This window comes from Oxyura jamaicensis, chromosome 15, assembly GCF_011077185.1.
Source record: "Oxyura jamaicensis isolate SHBP4307 breed ruddy duck chromosome 15, BPBGC_Ojam_1.0, whole genome shotgun sequence".
Lineage (NCBI taxonomy): Eukaryota > Metazoa > Chordata > Aves > Anseriformes > Anatidae > Oxyura > Oxyura jamaicensis.
The window spans coordinates 6,986,590-7,006,923 of NC_048907.1; the positions used below are offsets into that span (position 1 = coordinate 6,986,590).

General features: G+C 55.9%; 2 long non-coding RNA genes across 2 annotated transcripts; both read right to left on the bottom strand.

The window, feature by feature from the left end:
* Positions 1-3,985: 3,985 nt before the first annotated feature.
* LOC118175068 lies at positions 3,986-5,883 on the bottom strand. Its single transcript, XR_004754863.1, has 3 exons — positions 5,787-5,883; positions 4,409-4,535; positions 3,986-4,310 (listed from the first exon to the last, which is right to left on the bottom strand). It is a non-coding gene; the product is annotated as an uncharacterized LOC118175068 (long non-coding RNA).
* Positions 5,884-7,971: 2,088 nt separating this feature from the next.
* LOC118175031 lies at positions 7,972-8,604 on the bottom strand. The gene is made up of 2 exons (XR_004754855.1): positions 8,503-8,604; positions 7,972-8,097 (listed from the first exon to the last, which is right to left on the bottom strand). It is a non-coding gene; the product is annotated as an uncharacterized LOC118175031 (long non-coding RNA).
* Between the last annotated feature and the right edge of the window lie 11,730 nt (positions 8,605-20,334).

Sequence of the window (20,334 nt, forward strand, 5' to 3'; positions counted from 1 at the left end):
TTTTTTTTTTTTTTTTTTTTTTTTTTTTTTTTTTTTTTTTGCCAGTCCATCTCTTCTTCATTCTTGTCTTCTGGTATCACAGAAATATTGTTTTAAAACTGCTCCTTTTCCTGCTACTTCAGCTCAGAACTGCCCTTTGCTGAACACATTTTGCCCTTTAGCTAAAACTTCCAGGGTAGTCCTGCTTGGCCGAGGAAGCACCTTCCTCCCTGCTGCTCAAAGCTTACCTCTAGAGGAGGTCAACAAAGCCCCAGCCCTGAAAAACCTGCAGAAAAAATAATATTTATTCTGCATCTTTTTTTGTAACTGGGGCTATTCAGAGCCTGCCACTTCCCCAGCTACTGGGGAGGTAGCTCAAGGAAACTCACTACAGGTAAGACTGAAATTTTGGTTAGAAACATAGGGAAAGGATTTCAGAAAAAAAATAAGGTTTCTTCCTTCTTCTTTAAGTGCCAGGGAGTTTTACAGGGGGAATAAGGCAAAACTTCTCCTTCCACCTCTCTACACCACCTCTCACCAAAGCGTCCTCCCAGCAGAATAACAAGAAAACCCCTTGGGCTGTAAATATTTGCCTGCAGACCATACTCCTGAAACCACCTCTCTGAGCTTTGTCTCACAGCGTGTTTATGTCCCGATGTGGCTCTAACACAGAGCATGGGATGGCAAATCCTCCTGTCCCACCCAGGGCCATCCAATGAGCTCATTGACCCCATACCCAGAGTCCGGGATCAGATTTTGTGCCACCAATCCTTGCATCTCCCTCCAGAGCCACCAGCCCTGGCCCGTGCCCGAAGGAGCCTCCTCCTGCTACCCAGAACTCTCTGTGCATCACCTGCTCTTCCACCAGCATCCATCACCAAGCACCCAAATCCTCCAGAGCACCAAAAATCATCCTTCCCCTCCCCTCACCTCCTCCACACGTGTGCACGCGCATCCATGTGCGCACACACACATCTGCACACGTCTGCCCTGCCTCCCCAGCCCAGCCGCGGCCACGCGAGGCCGTATTTCGTATGCATGGCCTGGGAGGGCCTGGGCTCTCCAGCCAGTAATTTGCTGATTGGAAAATGTTCCAGGAAAAGGGACGGGGATGGTAGAGGGGAGGGGAGAGCCAGGGCGGGGGGAGCGGGGAGGGATGAGATGGGAGTTCTCAAACTGCGAGCCCTAATACCAAGCATGTGGCCATATATTATTTTAATAAAGCCAGCACATCCTGCACTCACGACAGCTGCTGTTCCCTTTCTCTCATCCTGTGAATCTCATTTATTCCTCATTAGCAAAATCACCTGTTTGTCAAATAGGGACAGATCTGCGAGACATTAAATCGCACCAAGGCTGGTGGGGGTCTGGGGAGCAGAGGTGGGATGGAACGGGGCCGGGCAATCCCCAGCCTGAACCCAAACCTGGACATCTCCTGGAGCTTGAGGTGGAGACAAGGACTGAGGCAGCAGGTGATACAGCATTTCCAGGGCTTTTATGTTTTATTTTTTCCCTGCACGGTGGAAACAATGCCACAATCAGCGCCTGGCCACAGTGCTGCTGGGTGGGTGCACAGCGTGCAGCACACCTGAAGTGGTGACAAGCAGGGGTGTCTGCAGAGCAGCTCTGTAGAGTAGGTGTCCTTCAGACCAACCTAAACCTACTTGTGGGGTCACGGAAACAGCTTCTGGCAGTTCTGCAAATTTGGAGTTTCCATCTCTTTTTACCGTTAGCAGCTACGCAGTTAGCGCGCAAAAGGCATTTGGGATGAGCAGCGAACAATTTCTTCCCTTTTGGAAGAGATTGGGTACAAAATGTCATCTGATTTGGTTTTATTGGTTTGGGTTTTCTTTAAATTGAGTGAAAACATCGGTAGGACTGACCTGTTCTTTCAAAGAACTGTGGTTTTGATGAATCAGGATTTTCCACTAACATTGAAGGAAAAATAAAAAATAAAAAATCCCTGGACTGCACTAAATTAAGTGTCTGTCGCCCCAAAAGCCTGGCAACGGAGTCTTTTTCTGCTGGTTTTGCAGCTTATGAGATGCTTTTCCTAATGCCAGCCCTGGCTTTTTCCTTTATCAGTTGAATGACACTGGGGGAAACAGCTGGCTGAAAACCAAGGCTTCTGGTGCGCTGCAAATTCTCCCTGGCTCTTTGCGATTCGGAGTTTGGGTTCAAACTGGCCCTGGACCAAGCGTGTGTGCGTGGGAGATACAGAGAGAAACCTGGGGAGGGCAGGGGGGGCTCGGCCCCCCGCGTGGCACCGCCGGTCCTGCCTGCCTCCCTGCCAAAAAAAAATGGGGGAGGGAAGGGCTGGAGATGCCTTGCTGGGGGGCTTCCCACCTCCGCAGCTCCTTCGGGAGAGCCAGCAACTCGGCGTTCAGAAGTGGGTGCTGGAATACCCCAGCTAACGGGGCAATTTTGGGCCGCAGAGAGCTGGGCCTGCGGGATGACATGGTGCCAGGTCCCTTGTACCATTGGGGTGAGCAGGTCTGGGGTCTGCAGGGGGGGCTCGCCGGCTCGGGGGGAAGCTGCTCTTAAATTGTGAGGAGACTGAGGGCCAGGAAGCAAAGGAGACGACCGTGTCTGTGCATATATTTCCTACTTACTCTTCCTTCTTCATTTTTTGTCTAGCCCTGAGCATCCATCCATCCCTTCCCCATCTTGTTCCCATATTTCCTCTCGCCAGGCTGCTTTCCTCCACCACCTCCTGGTTCTTGAACCCTTTTCCTCCTCCAGCTCCTCTCCCACCTCTCCATCCTCCCACTGCTCTTGCAGTTCTTCCTCCCCGCTATCCTCACCTCTCTCCACCTCCAGCCTGCCCCTGCACCGCGGGATGCAGTGTGTTTTGGAGGCAGAATGCAGGGATTTGGGCATTGCAGGTCTTGGTGGTGGGGCACAGGAGGTGGCTGTGGGGCTGTGCCCAAGCAGGAGCCAATGGGGACTGCGAATCCTAAGAGAAAAAGCAACCTGAATGGGATGGAGCCAGGCTCCCAAAATCAATCACCACCACCAAGCAGGGCTGTGATACCCCTGAGGGTGACCAACAATTCGGGGGACCACCTCCAAACCAGAGGCCATTGCCAGAGCCAAGGAGACACGTGTGGGGACATCCTGCCCGGTGGCCCACCAGCACCTCCGTACCTTTCGGGGACCCGGCTCCAGGCTGGTTTTGGGGACAGCACGGACCCCAGGCCGGGCTTGCAGCTACCCCCCGCTGCCACGATGCCCCTGGTGGTGCGGAGCAGCCCCCCGCCACCTCGGCGTGCCGATGCCACCGTGTCCCCCCCCGTCCCCGTCCCCCCCTTCCCTCCTCTCTCTGAAAGTCATCAGGCCTAGCGAGGTCTTCTCCCACTTATGCAGCTCATGAATATTTAACAGCATCTGCTCTGGAGGCGATAAAGCCTACCAATCCTTGACAAATATGGCCTAATCTTTTCAATTTCGGGGTGCAAATATTCCTTCAGAGTCCTGTTTGTCACCTAGATTAATGACTGTGGCTCCCATAATCCTTGGGTGCTAATTCAAGTGGTGGCTGCCGGGGCCGCGCATGGCGGAGGGATGCTGGGACACATCTGAAGGAGAGATTACTCGCTCGAGGGCCCTTTGCTGCAGGGTTTTGTTCCTCCCTTGGCACTGAGGAAGAGGGGGGGGCTGCTCGCATGCTTGTTTTTAACCTGTCGTAGAGGCTGAGCCCGTCCTGGGTCCGACGGGGACAGGGGGACACCAGGGATGGGGCGGGATGGGGACGTGTGCTCACCTCCAGCCGCGGGTCATTTCTTGGGGTCTGACGCAAACAGCAGCCCCAGCACCACCAGGCTGCCTTCCTACAGCTCGCCAGGCTGGGATGTGCTTTAGGATCAGCCCCATATGGGCTGAGCATGAGATGTGTGCTGAGGAAGCCACCACTGCCTGCTCCAGCTCATGACAAGCTTTGCAAACTGCTTAAAATTGCGACCCGAATCCCCACCCCAACCCAGGGCTTTGCAAACCACTTAAAATTGCAACGCAAATCCCCAAACCCTGCATCATTTGACCCACATCCACGCAGCCTCTTCACCCCCAAAGACACAGGGCATGGGGCTGGGCAATGCTCAGCTCTCCACCATGGATGGAGGGACGAGGGGATGCTTCTGGCCAATGCGCTCCCCGGGGAAACCCCACAGCCCTACCGCCTCCAGGCACATGGTGCCGGCTGCTCATATTTATTTATTCCCCAGCCAAGAGGAAAATATAGCAGGGAGAAGAGGGGGAAACCAGTGCTGGAGCTGATCAATGGCATCAACACCTCTGCTACAGGGCTGGTGGCTCCATCCATCGCCCAGAGCCTGGGAAGATGGATGGGAAGGGCTGTGAAGGGCTGCGAGGAGCAGGGCAGCCCCAAAAGAGCGTCCCTGGGCAGCTCTGCACCGGGACAGGGACCTACCTCGGGCACAGGGATCCCCTTCAACTGAGCCAGCGGTGGCAGTTCTGGGTGCCCCAGGGGGATCTGGTCCTGGGGGAAATTCCCTCGCTGCTCGCTGGATGGGAAAACTTCCACGTGGCACCAGGAGCTGCAGAGCGCAGTGAAGAGCAGCGTTAATTTTAGGTTTGTTTCACATTTCTGCAGCAGAAAATGCTTCCTCAGCCAGACAAAAATAATACTGTGAATAAAAGAAAGTAGGAAAAAACATTTTTTTTGTGAGCAAAACCAGAAAAAAAAAAAAAAAAAAAAAAAAAAAAACATGGGAAGAAGCATTTTCTGACATCCAAAAATAGAGCAACAGAAGCAAACTTTTGTACAATGAACATTTCTGGATGCTTTCCCTCCTAAAATATTTTGGGAAGAAAATCTGCAAGCCCATTCCCTGCCTAGGAGCTTCACCAGGGCTCTGCAGCCAGCATTTGCCGCCTTCCTTGTTTTCCCCTAGCTGGTTCCTACACCTGCCACAGGCTTTTGGGGCCAGGAGGCTTCAGCTGGCTGATGCAGAAGGGGGATTATGGGCGGTATTGGCAGCCCCTAGCACATCGGGGCCGGTCCCACAAACCCCAACCTCCATGGGATGCTGGGGGGGGGCTTCAGGATGCTCAGGTTGACTCGGGACGTGGGCCCCAAAGGAGGAGATGTGCCAGGGGGCACCAAGGGAAAGGATCAGCCCCTCCTGTGCCGGCATCCCCGCTCCCTGCCCCCTCTTCTACCTCTTTTATTTTTTTTTTATTCCGCTGAGCAAGCTCAAAAAGCAAAGCTGGAGCCTTTGTCCTGCCGAGGCTTCGTTAGGGCCCTCGTCGCACCGGGGTGGGGAGCAGCTCATTAGGCGGCGGCTTTGAAGCGGGCTCTGTTTGGGGTTCATTTGTATGCCGGCAGAAGGGAAACCTCTGTGCTCCGAGGATGTTTTTTCTGGAGGGGCTTCCTGGAAACACAACAAACATGACCCCGCGCGGCGCTCCCCCGGCCCACGTAGGGCGGCGGGGGATGAAACGCGGGGCCGGGACAAAGGGGCAGCCCCACAGCCCCCCCGTCCCCCTGTCCTAATGAGGACCGACACACACCGATGGGGAACACGAGTTTTCCTGCTCCGGCGACTCAAAGCTAGATAAATCCTGGGTTTTATGGGGTTCGGAGGGATCTTGGGACTCACTTTGTTCGCAGGATGAAAACAGATTACTCTGGGTGTTGTGCCAGGGTGGAAGATCCAGTGGATTCCAGCCTGGAAGGTTATTATTTCTTAGGACAAATCCTCCATTCTTCAAAATGTTATCTCAGGATGAATAGGGAATTCAGGTGAAAGGTACAAATTCTTGCCGAATCTGGCAAACCAGCTTACCTAAATTAAAGTTTCTAGTAGGTAGCGTGCTGGAGGAGTTGGATCATTTCTTCTCAATGCTTTTAACTTTGAGGTGAAACAAGTTTGTGTGCTTCATCTGCATTGATGGAAAAGGAGAAAAAAAATTGTTGTGTGGGGAGAAATTGTTTTAGTCACCTGAGTAAAAAATAAATGGAAATCATCTCCCCAGTAAGTGACCCCAAAGGGTCCAGAACTGGGCAGGAGGCACAAGGTGAGAGCCCTCCCCATGCAGCCTGGGGCACCACCAGCCATGGTAGATGTGTCCAAAGAAGGGCAAAAAAGCTGGTGGAGGGTCTAGAAAACAAGTCTTATGAGGAGCAGCTGTTGTTTAGTCTGGAGAAAAGGCTCAAATCTTACAGCACTTTAAATTACCTTAAAGGAGGTTGTAGCGAGGTGGGGATTGGGCTCTTCTCCCAGCCAGGTGATAAGACGATGGGAAAGGGCCTCAGGTTGCACCAGAGGAGGTTTAGGTTGGATACCAGGAGAAATTTCTTTACTGGAGGGGTTGTGCTGCCTTGGAACAGGCTGCCCAGGGACATGGTTGTGCCACCAAACCTGGAAATCTTCAAGAATGGTGGAGATGTAGGACTTGGTAACACGGGTTAGAGGTGGACCTGCAGGGTGAGGTTAAAGGCTGGGTGCTGCAAGTCAAGGGATGAGGCCAGCAGGTAGGCTGGGGACGTGGTGGCCTTGTGGATGTGCTGCTAGGGCTCAGGAGGGAAGGCAGGGAGCAGAGAAAGCCTCAGCAGGACCTGTCAGCCTCATTCACACGTTATCAGATGGGGGAAGCCCGCAGGGCCGCACGGGAGGTGATTAATCTTGGTCTCCTGCAGGAAGGCTCCCGGAGAGGTCAAGAGGAGACACGGATTGAGGAGAAGTGGGAGCCTGGCAGAGGCCTGAACGCTTTTTTACCCTTAATATGGAGCTTGCCCCAGATCTGAAGCCACTTCTGGACTTCCCCTGCGTTAATTTGGGTTTTTATTTGGGATCACCGCTTTCTCCTCACCATAAAGCACATCATCATCACTGCAATGTGCTTTTATGGCACCTTTAGCTGATTACCTGAAAGCGTTTAATCAGCACTAATTCATTAGGCTTCCCCACGGCCAGGGCAGCAGGAAGGGGGGGAAGCAATGCCCACCTGCAGGGCAGCCCCACATGGGCAATGGGACCCCCCCGAGCCCACCCACTTCGCTTCTCCATAGGCTCACAGCCACTTCATGAGCTAAACCACATCTCAAAGACCTAGAGACAAGCCCACAGGGATGAGGATGAGGACAGGAGAAGGCTGTGGGCACCGAGTGGTCCCGGCCCCCCCGGGGGTCTGGGGGCGGTGGGCAGGGCCGCCCATCTGCTCGGGTTTTGTCCCTCAATTAGGCTGCGCCGCGCTCCCCGCGCTTCATTGGTTTCCGCTTCACGTTCCTCGCGGTTCTCAGGCACCGGCACCGAGCAGCTCTGCACCATCTCCTGAAAGCCCTCTCCTTTGGATTTGGGCCATTTTATTCCTTTTTTTTTTTTTTCTTTTCCTGTTTTTTTTCAGAGCAGCACCAGGCTCCCCTCACCCGGGCCAGCTCAGAGGGCAGATGTGGCACCGGCCATGCTCAGGCTCCTGCCAGTTGTCCCCTCTGCTCACAACCTCCCTGCAAAACCTCCCATCAGCAAACCTGTGTGTCCCCAGCAACATTTCCTCCTGCTCTGGACCTATCCAGCCCTCAGCCTGCTTTTCTCCACCTGCCTCAGCACCCATGCACGGGGACAGGCACCACGCATCCCTCTGGAAAGCCCCTACCTTTGCTCTGCATCACAGGCTCGGACGCTGCTGCCCATCACACAAACCCCACGCTTGGCCAACACACCGCTTGTACCCCTGGACCAAGCCAAAGGCCATTCTGGCAAGGAGAAACTTAAAATAAGCACACAAAGACATTGGCATGTTAAGCCTGCATTAGTGTTGGCAGGCTGCAGAACTGGGAACTCCCTCCTTCCTATTTTAGCTCCCATCCTGCCCTTTACTTAGCTGCCGAGACAGTTGTGCTGCTGCATCCAACCCATCCATCTTTACATCCCAAAGATATTATTATTTAATTCCCTCCGCAGCCGCCTGCAGCTCCTGATGGCCAAGCAGTTCTTCCGCTGATAAAAAAGTTGAGCATCACTCAGTAAATCAGCGGCAACAGAAACGCTGAATCATTAAATCTTTGGCTGTAATCTATTTCAGCTGGGTTCAGGAGATGCCGGGAGAGGAGAGCGCATGCTGGAGCACCGATGCCCATGGGAGGAGGCAGCATCCCTGCTTGGAGGAGCATCACAAAATGGGGGAAACACAGCTCATCAGCTCAGGATCTCCTGCAGACGGAGGTCAGCGCCTGGCCACCCTCTTCCTCCTGGCCACAGACACGCTCCCACCCACAGCATGGGCTGCATTCATGTCCCGAGGGAGCAGAACCAGCAGCACCCCAGGGCTGCGCACCCCTGGTTGAGGCACAGAGCTGGGAGCTGTGTGTTGAGCCCTGGCCATACCCAAGGGTCCAGCAGAGCCTCTTCTGATCCATGCTGGGCTGTTCCTTGCCCTCCCTGGTGCTTTCCTGCAGCAGGAGCTGGGCAGAGCAACACACATCTCCTCCGCACGAAACCCCATGCCACCAGCCCCTCCGCCCAGCAATATTTCCCCTGCCACCACCTCCAGGAGCCTCACCAAGCTCTCGGCAGCTGCAGGAGGCTGTCAGTAAATGCATGGTCTCGCTCCTGTCCTGGTCTCTCCTGGAAGAGCTCGACAGTGTTCAGCCTCTCCCACTTCAGAGCCAGACACCAGGCACATCTCACCCCCCACAGCGGTGGCTTTCTGTGGATGGCAAGGTCTAGTTCTTGAAGCATTATGATATTTTGGAGAGGGAAAGGGTTGGGGGCTCCCCCAGCTCCGTGGGGGTCTGCCTTGTTGGCTTAGTACCGCGGATCCTCGAAGGGGTCCTCGTGTTAGAGCCTAAAATCAGAGAGGAGCGGGTGAACGGGCAGACGAGCTCGGCAACGGAGGGGAAGGAGGATGAAGAGCTGGGCGGCTGGAGTCGTGGACAGAAAATACATGCTGGGAAGGAGGGAGGGACGGCACCGGGGGAGAGGTGTGCAGGCACTCAGCTGATGGATTCACTGTGCAAGAGACCCACAGGTGCATTTCTTCCTCCTCATCATCATCATCCCTGGAGCAGAAGAAGGGATGGCAAAACCCAGGCACCCACAGGGCCCCCCAAGCCCGGCACAGTTCCCCCAGGAACCATCCCAAAAACCAGCCTGGCCGACTCTCCATCCCCTTTGATGAGGAGACACAGAGTACCACTGGCAGGACGCACTTCTGCCCACCACCATCCCCACCCCAGGACGATCACCCTCCCTTCCTCCCTCCCCACAAAACCACAGCCCAGACAGGGGGGGATGGCCAGCCCTGGCAATCTCACCCCCCACCCCCGCCACATTGTCCCTCTGAGATGCCTCCTTCCCCCTCCCCAACGCCCCCCGTCTCTCCTGGCAAATTCTCCCCCCCCTCCCCTCCTCCTGGATCCAGCCGCTCTCATAATAGCATCCTTTTCATGGAGACAAATTGTCCAGCCGGGGGCTGCACCTGAGGGCTTTCACCCTTTAACAAATAGCCTTTTAATTTTCTGCCAGAAGGGCATGGAAAAGGGGGGGACGAGGGAAAAAGAGGGGGGGGGCTGCAGAGGGGGGTTGCACAGAGGAGAGAGAATCAATCAGACATCCATCTTCATCATTGCTGCCAGGGGACCGCTTGCACTGGCTGGATGCCCCTGGGGGAAGGTGGGGTGAAAAAGAGAAGGGGTTGGGGCGAGGGGGAGGCAGGAGGCGGTGAGGGGATTGCGGGGGGGGGGGGGGGGGTCACAGGCTTCTGAAAGCCATGTGGAGCGTTGCCCTCGAGCGAGATAAGCAGCAGCCCTTGGATCCCATGGAAAAGCACGGAGGGACCTGCTCCTGCACTTACCCTGCTCTCCAAAGGGGCTGGGTCAGATCCGGAGGTGATGGCCCCATGGCACATGGGGAGGGAAGGGACACCACGGGACATCCTCACCTGTGGGGATCAGGGAGGTCCCCATGACAAAGAACAAAGAAATGCAGGGGGACACCACCAGCACCTTCTCCCGCAGCAAGGGCAGGCATCACGCTCTGCTCCCACCCCAGGACAGGGGAGCCTGGAGGGTTTTTGTCCCCGGGCGAGGAGACCGCCAGCATCTCCCTCCCCTCTCCTCCAGATCCTCTTGTGCAAAGGGACACCGAGCTGTGGTGCCAGCTTCGACTGGGCTCCATCGCCTTTCCCAACAAAAAATAAGCAGAAAGGTTAATTAGATGTTTGCAATCCAATTTACGTCGTGTTTGTGAAACCAGCATTTCACAAACCAGCCTGGGAGCCCCCCGTGCCCTCGCTCTCTTGCTAAATTTATTTCACAGCTTCACCGACCTGGCTGGGCCGGGTCAGAACTCGCCCATTATCATTTTATCACCGCCTCGTACCCTGTAATTACAAGCTGCTTCCCTCCTTCCCCAGCCCCCTCCGTGCACGGGGTGGGGATGCTGCTCCTGCTTTAAGCTCCTTCCATGATGGGGCTCACCCAAAGCCTGGCACAGCTCGGCCCTGCTTTTGGCAGATAAGCAAGGGAAGGTTGTCTGGGAAGGGGGGAGCACGCTGCTCACCCCCCAGGGATTAAAATATTCAGACGGATAGCAGCAAGGCAGAGAGAGGGGAGGTAACAGGCACAGCCCTCGGGGGCTCTGCAGCATCTCAGCCGCGGGGACAAGTCATCGCAGGGCTCAGAAACTGGGTTTGGGACCCAGGTGGCCACCGGGAGGAAGGATGCTGCCCGGATGCAGGTGGGCACAGCCAGCAGGGCTGGGCTTTGTTGCAAAAATTTGGCTTCGTTTCAGTCACCTGTGAGCATGAATCAGGCGAGGGCTTGCAGGCAGCGTGAACGCACACACGCACACGCAACCAGCTCAATTGCCCATGAGAAGGCTCGTGTAATTAACAGGCAGCCGGCTTCTTTCACAAAGAAAGGACTTGGGGGGCATTTTTCTGGGGCAAACCCCCGCGAGCAGGTTTGCACAGGAGTGCTCGCTGCAGCACTGCCCACGAGGAGCCTGGAGGTGAGGACAGAGCATTGGCCCCTCCGTGGGCCACCCTTGGAGAAGGCAAGGAAAGGTTTTTACAGCTAAATCTCCTCTGCAGGAACCCTCTGCTGCTGGAGATGGAGTAAGGATGGGCACATGGGCCTGGGGATGCTGTCAGATGCTTGCATCCATCGCACACCGTGCTATGGTCATGGGTCAGTGTCTCCATCACGGTTCCCCAGCCCCGAGCACCTCTAGCTCAGCTCATGCTGCCCAACACGCACACCACGGCCACCTGCATGCACAGCACCAAGCACAAAACCACCTCAGATCCCCCCCAAAACAAGGACCGAGCCCCCAACCCTGCTTGCTCGGGGCTGAGCACGCCTCCCCCCTCCCTGCTGCTAGAGGACCATTAAAACACCATTAACCCAGGGCTGTTATTAATCACACAATGTCACCCAGCAGGGACAGCCGTGACGTCCCAGCTCCCCCCAGCTCCAGGTGACACGGGCACAGAGCAGGTAGGGCTCATTTCTAACCCTGCGAGCACGCCGGCTCCAGATAATGAATTTCTTCCACACCACAAAGGAGGAGAGCTTCGCCAAGACTGGAAATAATCACCCCAAGGCAAGGCAGGGACTGGGCTCTGGACGCCTCTCAGCCCTGCAGACGATAATCCCCTTTGGGACAGGGCTAGGGACAAGGTGAGGAAGCCACAATTTATCACCTGCCTGAACCACATTCACCCACTGGAAGGAGATCTCCAGCTGTGCCGCAGGGCACACCCGAGGAGGGACAGGTCCCGGGTGGAAATCAACTGAGGAGCTCCGGAGATGTTCCTGTCAGACACCTGAGGACACAGAGGTGACATCTCTGGGCAGGCACGGAGCAGGTTAACACCACGGAGCCAAGCCTCCGCCTGCATGAACGGAGGCTTCAGCCCCATCAAGCCCTCGCAGTTCCGTGATATTAAAGCTTTCCCCTCATGCATAGAAGCAAGCAGGGGGGCTAATTGCTTCTTATGACACTATAATGGTAGGACTATTTACAGTAGATTAAAATCCAATCCATAATGAGGTATAATAACTTCGCAAATGCCAGGATTCGTCAAAGGGTGAGGAGCGCCGCGGAGACCCGGAGCTGAGCAGCCTCGGACCTGGGGTCTGAGCCCTAGAGCAGGAGGGAGCAGGGAGGGTTTTTTTGGTGGGTTCTCCCTCTCTGGTTGCTTTTGCCCCAGGTTAAGCACTGGGGATGGAGGAAGACCCCGAACACAGACCCTCAGAAACCCCCCAGTGACACCGGGAGCTGATGGGGTTCAGGGCATCCTCAGGACCGGGATCCAGCAGCACCTTATGGGCAAACCTCACCTGGACAACATGCTGGGTGGCGCACAGCACACTGCAACACCAGATCCCCAAAACCCGTGGATACCCCCACACATCCCCAGGGAGCTCCCCATCACCCAGAGAGGACACGAGCAGAGGCACACAAGCATCTCCAGTGACCCCCCAGGCTCAGGTCCGTGACCCCCCAGGCTCAGGTCCACGTGTGCCCAGTATCCCTGCAGATTATCCTACAGTATCCTGCCAAAATGCTACAGATTTCTGTCCTGCAGGAGACAAACCCCCTTGGGGCTTGCAGATCCAGCCCCCTTGGGGTCTGCTCCCTGCCTCCACCGCATGTTTATGGGTGCGACCTTGAATGAGCCCGGCGACACATCACTCCTGACTTGCTCAGAGGAGGTATTTATTTATTCTCTGCCAATGACATGGGCTGACGGTGCCCTCTGAATTTCAAACAGGACTCTGCTCTGCTTTCACAGCCAGTGTGGCTCTGCTAAAAAGAAAAAATAGTCAGAGAACAAATAAGCCCCAAAAGCTGAGACCTAATTTCTTCCTCTGGGAAGATAACATTGCTCCTCAGATTCAAGGGCTCTCTCCCGGAGTCCTGTGAGCAGGCTCAGTGCTGTGCTGGCACCATGCGTGGGGGATTAAGAGATGGGTGTAAGTGTGAGCAGCCAGAAAGCGCCTGTGGTGGTCCCAGGGGATAGAGGCTGGGGTCAGGGAGATCCCACAAGGGAAGTCACAGCCCATCCATTCACCTACCTCAGGTCTCCAGCGATGCCAGCCGGAGAAATCCCAGCTCCAAGGGACTTGGCATCCCCACAAGCAGAAATGGGGAAGGAAAAGCCATCAGGATAGGAGATGGCACAGCTGGGGTTCACGTGAGCTCTGCTGCAATTCACCTTCCCAGCAATATCAGGCAGGGTGGTGCCCAGCAGCACAGCCCAGTGACCATCAGGTAGGTGTGCAGTGACAAAATAGGTCCAAAACGGGTCACCCCAGGGGCTGAGGTCCTCACCGAGAAGGTTCACGGCCAGGCACAGGCATGGCTGAAGGAGGTGCACCAACAACAAAGCTCAAAAAGTGAGTGAAGGCTCAGCTCTGGGCTTAAATAGACCCCAGCTGTGGGTGGAGGCCCCAGGTGAGGCTGCTCAGGGTCGTTAGTGCCTTGTCTCACCAAGGTGATGTCCCGGGCAGGGTGCTAGCTCAGCATCCACGTGAAATTAAGAGGTGTCCTTTGGTATGAATACAGACCTGGCTGGAAAACTCATCCGTGGCAGCTCCTTGTCCCAGGAGGGGATGGGGCTTCTCAGCCAGCATCTGAACCCGTTGTCTCATGGCAAACGTGGTGCTCTTTGGCTCACCAGCACCAAGGAATAAAACACAAATTTCACCCAATTTTGGTTGTGTTCAAGGGAGCAGGAGGGAGCTGGAGCAGGCAACGGGGCCGAAGCACACGGAGAGAGCAGCTTCGCCTCTCAATAGGAAAGAGCCAGTGGCCACAGCCCGAGTGAAGTTCCCACTTTATGACATTATTATTATTTTTTTTTTAACCAGCCTGGCTATTAACTTCGGCACTGGCTTAAACCCCCTGGCCTCAGGCACAAGCAACACAGAGCTCATAGACTGTAAATGTTAATACTGCTTTAGCACCGTAATAAGCTAAAAGGTGGATGCAAGATCTGGCGCATTAATTCCTTTTTTTAAATCTTTTTAGAACATTTTGGGGTAATAAGAATAATAAATATTTGAGCTGATGAAGGTTAATGGATGGGTAGCCCCGGTGACTGGCACTCCCGGAGGGAAGGCAGCAGCTCCCTGCTTCCCAGGTGATCCAGGAGGCTCCAGCAGCCTCCTACGGAGAGGTTGGGGGGCTCTTCATCAGGGAAATATCCAGGGCAAAAACTTCTGGGGGGAGGGGTTCACTTGTTAGCACTTCAAAGAAAAGCATTGGGGCTGGTGGATGAGTGGAGATGGCCATCCCTAAGCTGCCCTGGGCAAAGCTTTAGGGAGAGGAGAGGCACCTCCAGCCAGGACACGAGCTTGCAGTTTCCATCCAGAAAAAGCCAGATTTGTCAGTGCATCTAATTCCCATGGAGGTGGTGGTGGCTGAGCAGGGGACCCCCTTGTGCTGGGGGAATGACCCAGATCTCCCAGATCTCTGACCTGGATCTCCTGGATCACTGACCCAGAAATCCCAAATCCCCAACCTGGATCTCCCAGATCTCCAACCCAAACTCCCCACATCTCCCACCCAGATCTCCCAGACCTCCGACCCCACCTGGCTTTGCAGAGCCCGGGTCGGACCAGGAGGACTTTTGGTGGCCCACATCTGGTGGACATCAATGCAGTAGGACATGGGGACACCTGGGGCACATCCCTCACACCCTGGCAGCTGGTTATGGGATGGAAAGCCTTGCCCAGAACCTTTCTGCCCCAGCACCAGCCTAGGACCTGCCACAACGCCCCGTGCCACCCCGCGTGGGGACAACCTGGTGACAGGCCCCCAATGGCATACAGTGACCATGACGTGGAGGCAGAGGCAGAACACAGGACCTGCAGCTCTCCCCCTCATCCCCTCCCACCCCAAACACACCCCACACACCCCGATTTGGGGCCGGGGGCTGCAGCAGGGCTCCAACCCCCCCCTCCTCACGCCGCGCTCGCTCGCGCGTGGCATCGCCGGGCCCCCCCGTCCCTCTCCATCCTTGGGGGATATCAAGGGCAAGCAAGAGAAGGGTTACCTGGAGGGAAGGGTTGCTAAGCAACCCCCCCCCCCCGACCCCCCCCCAAGCATCGCAAACCCAAAACTCGTTCCAGGCCTGCAACCAGATTAGCATATTAATGAGGCTGTAATTTCCCCGGAATTGTCTGCGCGGCTATGCCCGCTCACAGCGGCACTGGCCCAGGAGTTTGCTATGCAAATAAACTGGTTTTACAGGCTGTGGCTTAATTAACTCATCAAGTTCATCTTCCTAACAAAAAAGGCAGACTAACTGCGGATTAATGGACCTGTGTTTGCTCTTCTTTCTCTCGCCCGGGCTCCCCGAGGCACCCGCTCCCTCCAGACCCTTCCCTTCCCGGCCCCGCGAGGAGATAAATCCTGGGAAAAGAGATGGGGGGATCACAGCACAGCCTCCCGCGGAGTCTGGGAGGTTTCCTCATCGGCTTCAAGGGGAATAAGACGGCTCAGGCCTCGAGGATGGCAATTACGCCTCCGGCTGAAGCTGGCAGGTGACCACTTATGAGGAGGAGGTGGCAGCGTCACGGCGCTGTGCCCGTAAGGCGGATCAGGGGCCGGGTGTTCAGGGGCCGGGTGTTTTGGGGACGGGGATTACGGCTCGGTGCCCAGGTGAGTGCTGGCGAGCCCGCTCCATCCCTGTTGGCCCAGGGTCAGGGCAGGCAGGAGGGATGCTCTCCCTCCTGGGTTAATTACAGAGGTCCTTCTGGGCCGCATCCCATGCTCGGCGGCTCTTCCTGCCTTTTGATAATGACCAGAAAAATAAATATAAGGATTTGCAGAGTCACTGGGAGAGAGTTCAGGTGGCCAAAAGTCTGTATTCAACCACAAGCCCCTGGACTGGAGGGTTCTTGGAAAATTAATGTGATTATGGGTTTATCTCCCCCTCGGCTCCCGGCTTTTTTGGTTCTCTCCCTCCCCATGGGAAGGAATTTCTGCAGGACCTTGATAGCCTGTAGCTAGGATGGGAACAGTTGATTTGGCATCTGTATCACAAATTATGATGTGCAAAAAATTGATGCACGGGGCCCAGGAGCTGAGACCCCATGGCCACCCAGGGTCTGCTCCATGCCCCGTGCCGCAGCCTCTCCCCAGCAGCTCCCAGGGCAAAAATCTGTGCCTTGCTTGGTAGAAAGTTCTGGGACCTTCGCACCACACTCGGCCAAAAACCAGCCCTCTTCCAGCTGCAGCTGGCTTGGGGTTTAAGTTGCCGAAGTTGTTTTAGACTGGGTGAAGTCCTTGAAAACCTAGCTGCAACCCTGAGCCTTTCTGCATTGCCAGGGAAATGGACTGGCTGACCTAAAAGGTCCTTTCCATCTCTAATTTCTGTGGCTGTGTGATTCATCCCTCTTCTTTGAAAGTGTTTCCTACACGAGACGCCTGGTAGAAGGGAAAAATGATACCAAATAATCTTTTTTCATTTCCCCTCACCGTTGTCAGGGCTGATGAGAGGTGAGGGACAGCCGGCTGTGACATGAGCCGAGCAGCGGAACAGAAAAGGCAAAGCAGGATCCGGCTTGGCAGCCAGGAACGAGGCAATTCACGCAAGGAGGGCCAGGAGGAGATGTGCTGGAGACATCCTTTCCAGGAACGCTGCCTTATTTCCTCCGACCCCGCCAAAATCCCAAGCTGGGGACAAACACATACAGCAACCCCGTGCCAGAAACAGAAGTTTCCCAAGACCCTCTCCTGTCTACCAGCACAGGACCACCAGAGCCAGCTCTGGTTTCGATGGTTTCACCATCCTGCAAGCAATTTCCCCACTACAAGCTTGTCTGCTTTCCCATTAATCCATGAAGCTCCTGCAGCGAGGAGTCCCACAGGCAGCTCCGTGCCAGGAGGGCCAACCCCTGTGGCTTGTCTTAAATTTTGCTTCCTCCACTTCCAGCTGAGGATGGGAAAGGGTATTTAGCTTCGTGCTTTCTCCCACCAGCTGTAGCACGTAGGGAAAGCCCTCAAGGGCAGCATGAAAAGGAGAGCAGGAGCTCGGGGGTGAGCAGCGTCGGGTCCCGAAGCAGCCCAGCATATGAATGGATGAGATGTGGCCCCAAACCTGGGCATGGGATGGGAGAGCCTCCCGGGCTTGCAGGCTCCATCATGTCCCTCAGCCCCCCATATCTGCTCTGGCTGGGGCAGGACAGGGACCCCAGGAGCCCCCTGCAGTCCCTGTGGGCACCGTGTCCTCCACCTGGGGGATCCCTAAAACCTCAGCGGATACGGGGCGGCATGGGCTCACCTCCTCCATCACACAGCTGCTGTACCCAGAACAAAGTGGGAACAAGGGGGAACCAAAGGGATAAAATCCTGTGTGAAAGCAAATCCTGAACCCAATCCCGGTCCCTTTGCCAGCCACTTCCCAGCAGTGATTCAGGGATCAGAGGTGGCGCAAAGTACAGGCACTCGTCTTCAGCTGAGCGGTCCTTTTTTGATGAGTTTTTGTGACCACAACATAAGACTTTCAGCTCTTTTTATTTATTGTTATTCTCTTTTAATTGTTTTCCTTCATTTTCTGGGAGAAAGTAATATAAACTGGGAGAAGTGATATAAACCAGAGCCCTCCTGCAGCAGCCCTTCGCTGCTAAATGCATGCACATGGATGTTCTGGAACAAAGCCTGAAGGTTTGGTGCATGGGCACAGCCAGGGAACCACCCAAAATCCGAACATCTCCCAGATACCACCCGTCCCATGAGAATCCTTTCAAAGACGGGCATTCCAGGACAGAGATTTTTTATTATCTTCCTCCTGTGCAGTCACAACTTCGACAAAAGAGGAAAAACATTTCTCTTGCCCACACCCAGTGGCACGGGAGAAGGGGGGACACCCAAGAGGACCAAGTGGTGGCAAGCCAGATCTGCAAGAGCCAAAATAACAAAAAAAAAATGCCTTTTTATGATTAATGAGGAGAGTGATGGGACAGAGGGTGACAGCAACTTCTCCGGCGTGAGCTGTGGGAGGGGAGGTGATGCCAAGCCCGGCGCCGTGGGGCAGGATGCCGAAAGCACCAGTGCTCTGCTGGAGGCCAGGCTGCGTGGTCGCCGGGGTCCCTTCTGGCCCTAAAACCTCTGAATCTATTGACGCTCGGAGGCTTCAAAAGCAGCAGCTGCTCCTGCGCAGCACCTAGTTCTCAGAAGCGCCTGGAATAATGGATCCATATTGTGCCAATGCATACTAATGTTAATATACATTTGCGGCACACAATGTGGTGGCTTCGGAGACACCCGGGTGTCAGATCGAATCAGCGTCAGCGACACGGCGCGCCAGGACCTCGCGGCAGGTCCCTCTTGGCTTCTCCGCTGGGAAGCCACCGCTCCTTTGAAATTGCTGTGTTTACCCCTTGTGTGAAAAATAAATAAAGAAATTGTTCCAGGCCCGCCACAGGACCGGCGTCGGCAGCTTGTCTGCTTTCCAAAGGGTTCGAGGTGCGGGTGCGGGGGGGAACAAAGGGAGATGCTGCGCTGGGTGACCGGAGAGCTCCGAGGTGCAGCCTCCTGCACCCTGCTCATCTCCTCTCATGCACCAGTGCAAGGAAATTAAGATCCAGGGCCAGGGGCTGCTGCCAGCTCTGTCACAGCCCCTGCTCGAGGTTGGGGTTCTGCAGAGACAACACGTCCTCCGGGGCTGCCGCTGGGTATTTGGGATGCTGGGGCAAGGAGAAGCAAGCCTCCAAATCAGCCAAGCTCCCTCTGCACCCAGAGCAGTCTGAGCAGAGCTGGGGGTGCACCTGCGTGGTTTGGGGTGGTGGCACGTGGTGCGTCTGCGTGCAACGCCTTCGCATTTGTATTTACCCATGCAGACACTTTGTCTGTCCATAATAAGCGTGCCTGCACCAGCCTGGCCTCTGTTCCCAACCCAAATCTGCACGAGCCCATATGGGAGGCTGCCCAGAACATCATTTGTTCACAGGAAGGTAATAAAGCAGAGCACCGCCCAGCAGCACCCTTCTCTGAGGGCTCGTTGTTCCCCTCGCTCAGCCACCCAACCGCCCCCGTGCCGGTAACCAGGGGGCTTTGTCACCGCCCAGGCACGGCAAGGGTTAAATCCACCCACACAGGGGCTTTGGGACTCACCTGAAGCAAGGCTGGGGGGTACCGGAGGCTCCCTGGGGGCTCCTTGGGGGGTTTCTGCCCTGCAGAGCATCCCCGGGGCTCGACCCCGCCACCAGCTGGCCCAGGTGAGGAGCCCCCCCCCCGCCCCCCCGCCTCCAGCTGGAAGAGGGAGAGGGAAACCTGTCTGCCCCCGCTGCTTTTTGTCCTGCTCCAGAATGTAAAAAAATAAAATAAAAAAGGGTGAGAAGCACTTAAAGAAAAAACGTGAAGAAACCGACTCCAGCTGCCTCCCCAGCCCACGGGGACTCTGCTCTCCTTCCAAGCCTCCAGCTCGCCCCCCAGCCCCACGGGGACCCTCCCCAGGTGACGGGGACCCACCTGGAGCAGGGCCCCTTTTGTGCCCCTGGGCACGGTGAAGAAGGGAGTGGGGACTGGAGAAGAAAGCAAGGTCTCCACGTGCCCAGGTGACGGCGACAGCCCGGGGGGGTACAGAGCCCTAAGCGCCTTTATAGAACCCATGGGAGAGGATATGGGGGCACCATGGTGGGTGTTGGGGGGGGGGGGGCGTTATAGGGTGGTTGGTGTGTGTGTGACACGATGGAGGGCTGCATTATGAGGGTAGGGAAGGGGTCTGCTGCACGTGTGCATGTCCAGGAGCAGGAAGAAGGGGCAAGGGGCAGCTAGCGGTGCCCCCCTCCAGCCAGGGGATGCCAGGGGGCGGCTGGCAGCCCGACTTCTCGCTATCCTGGGGGGGAAGCACAGGGGGGTTGTGCCTGAGGAGAAGCAGGACGCATCCGAGCATCACCTCTCCACAACACCCAGGGTTTGCCCTTCTTTTTTGTCGGCTGCCTGGGTCCCCCCACGGACCTGGAGCTGCCACATTTTGGGGGGGAGCAGGGGCTGTGCGTGCCCGCCCCGCCGCTGGCAGCTTGGTTTTCTGCTTCGGTCCCAGCAGCAGAAGGGCACCGTGCTGGGACCCCCCTGCGGCTGGGGCCGGCGGGGTGCGGGGGGAACAGCACGGCTCGCGGCGGAGCCGGGCGGTGGACGTGGGGGCTCCGAGGGTCTTCCCCTCAAATCGTCACGTCCGCAAAATTTCCGCTCTTTCGGCCAAGGGACCTCTCTGCAGGAGGAGGGAGAGCGGGGGACAGGGGGAGAGACGGAGAGATCGGTGCTGGAGGTGTGAAGTGGGAGAGAAAATGAGGAAAAGTGGGGGAAATAAAGGGGATGTGAGGGAGGAGAGAAAGAAAGAAAGAAAGAAAGAAAGAAAGAAAGAAAGAAAGAAAGA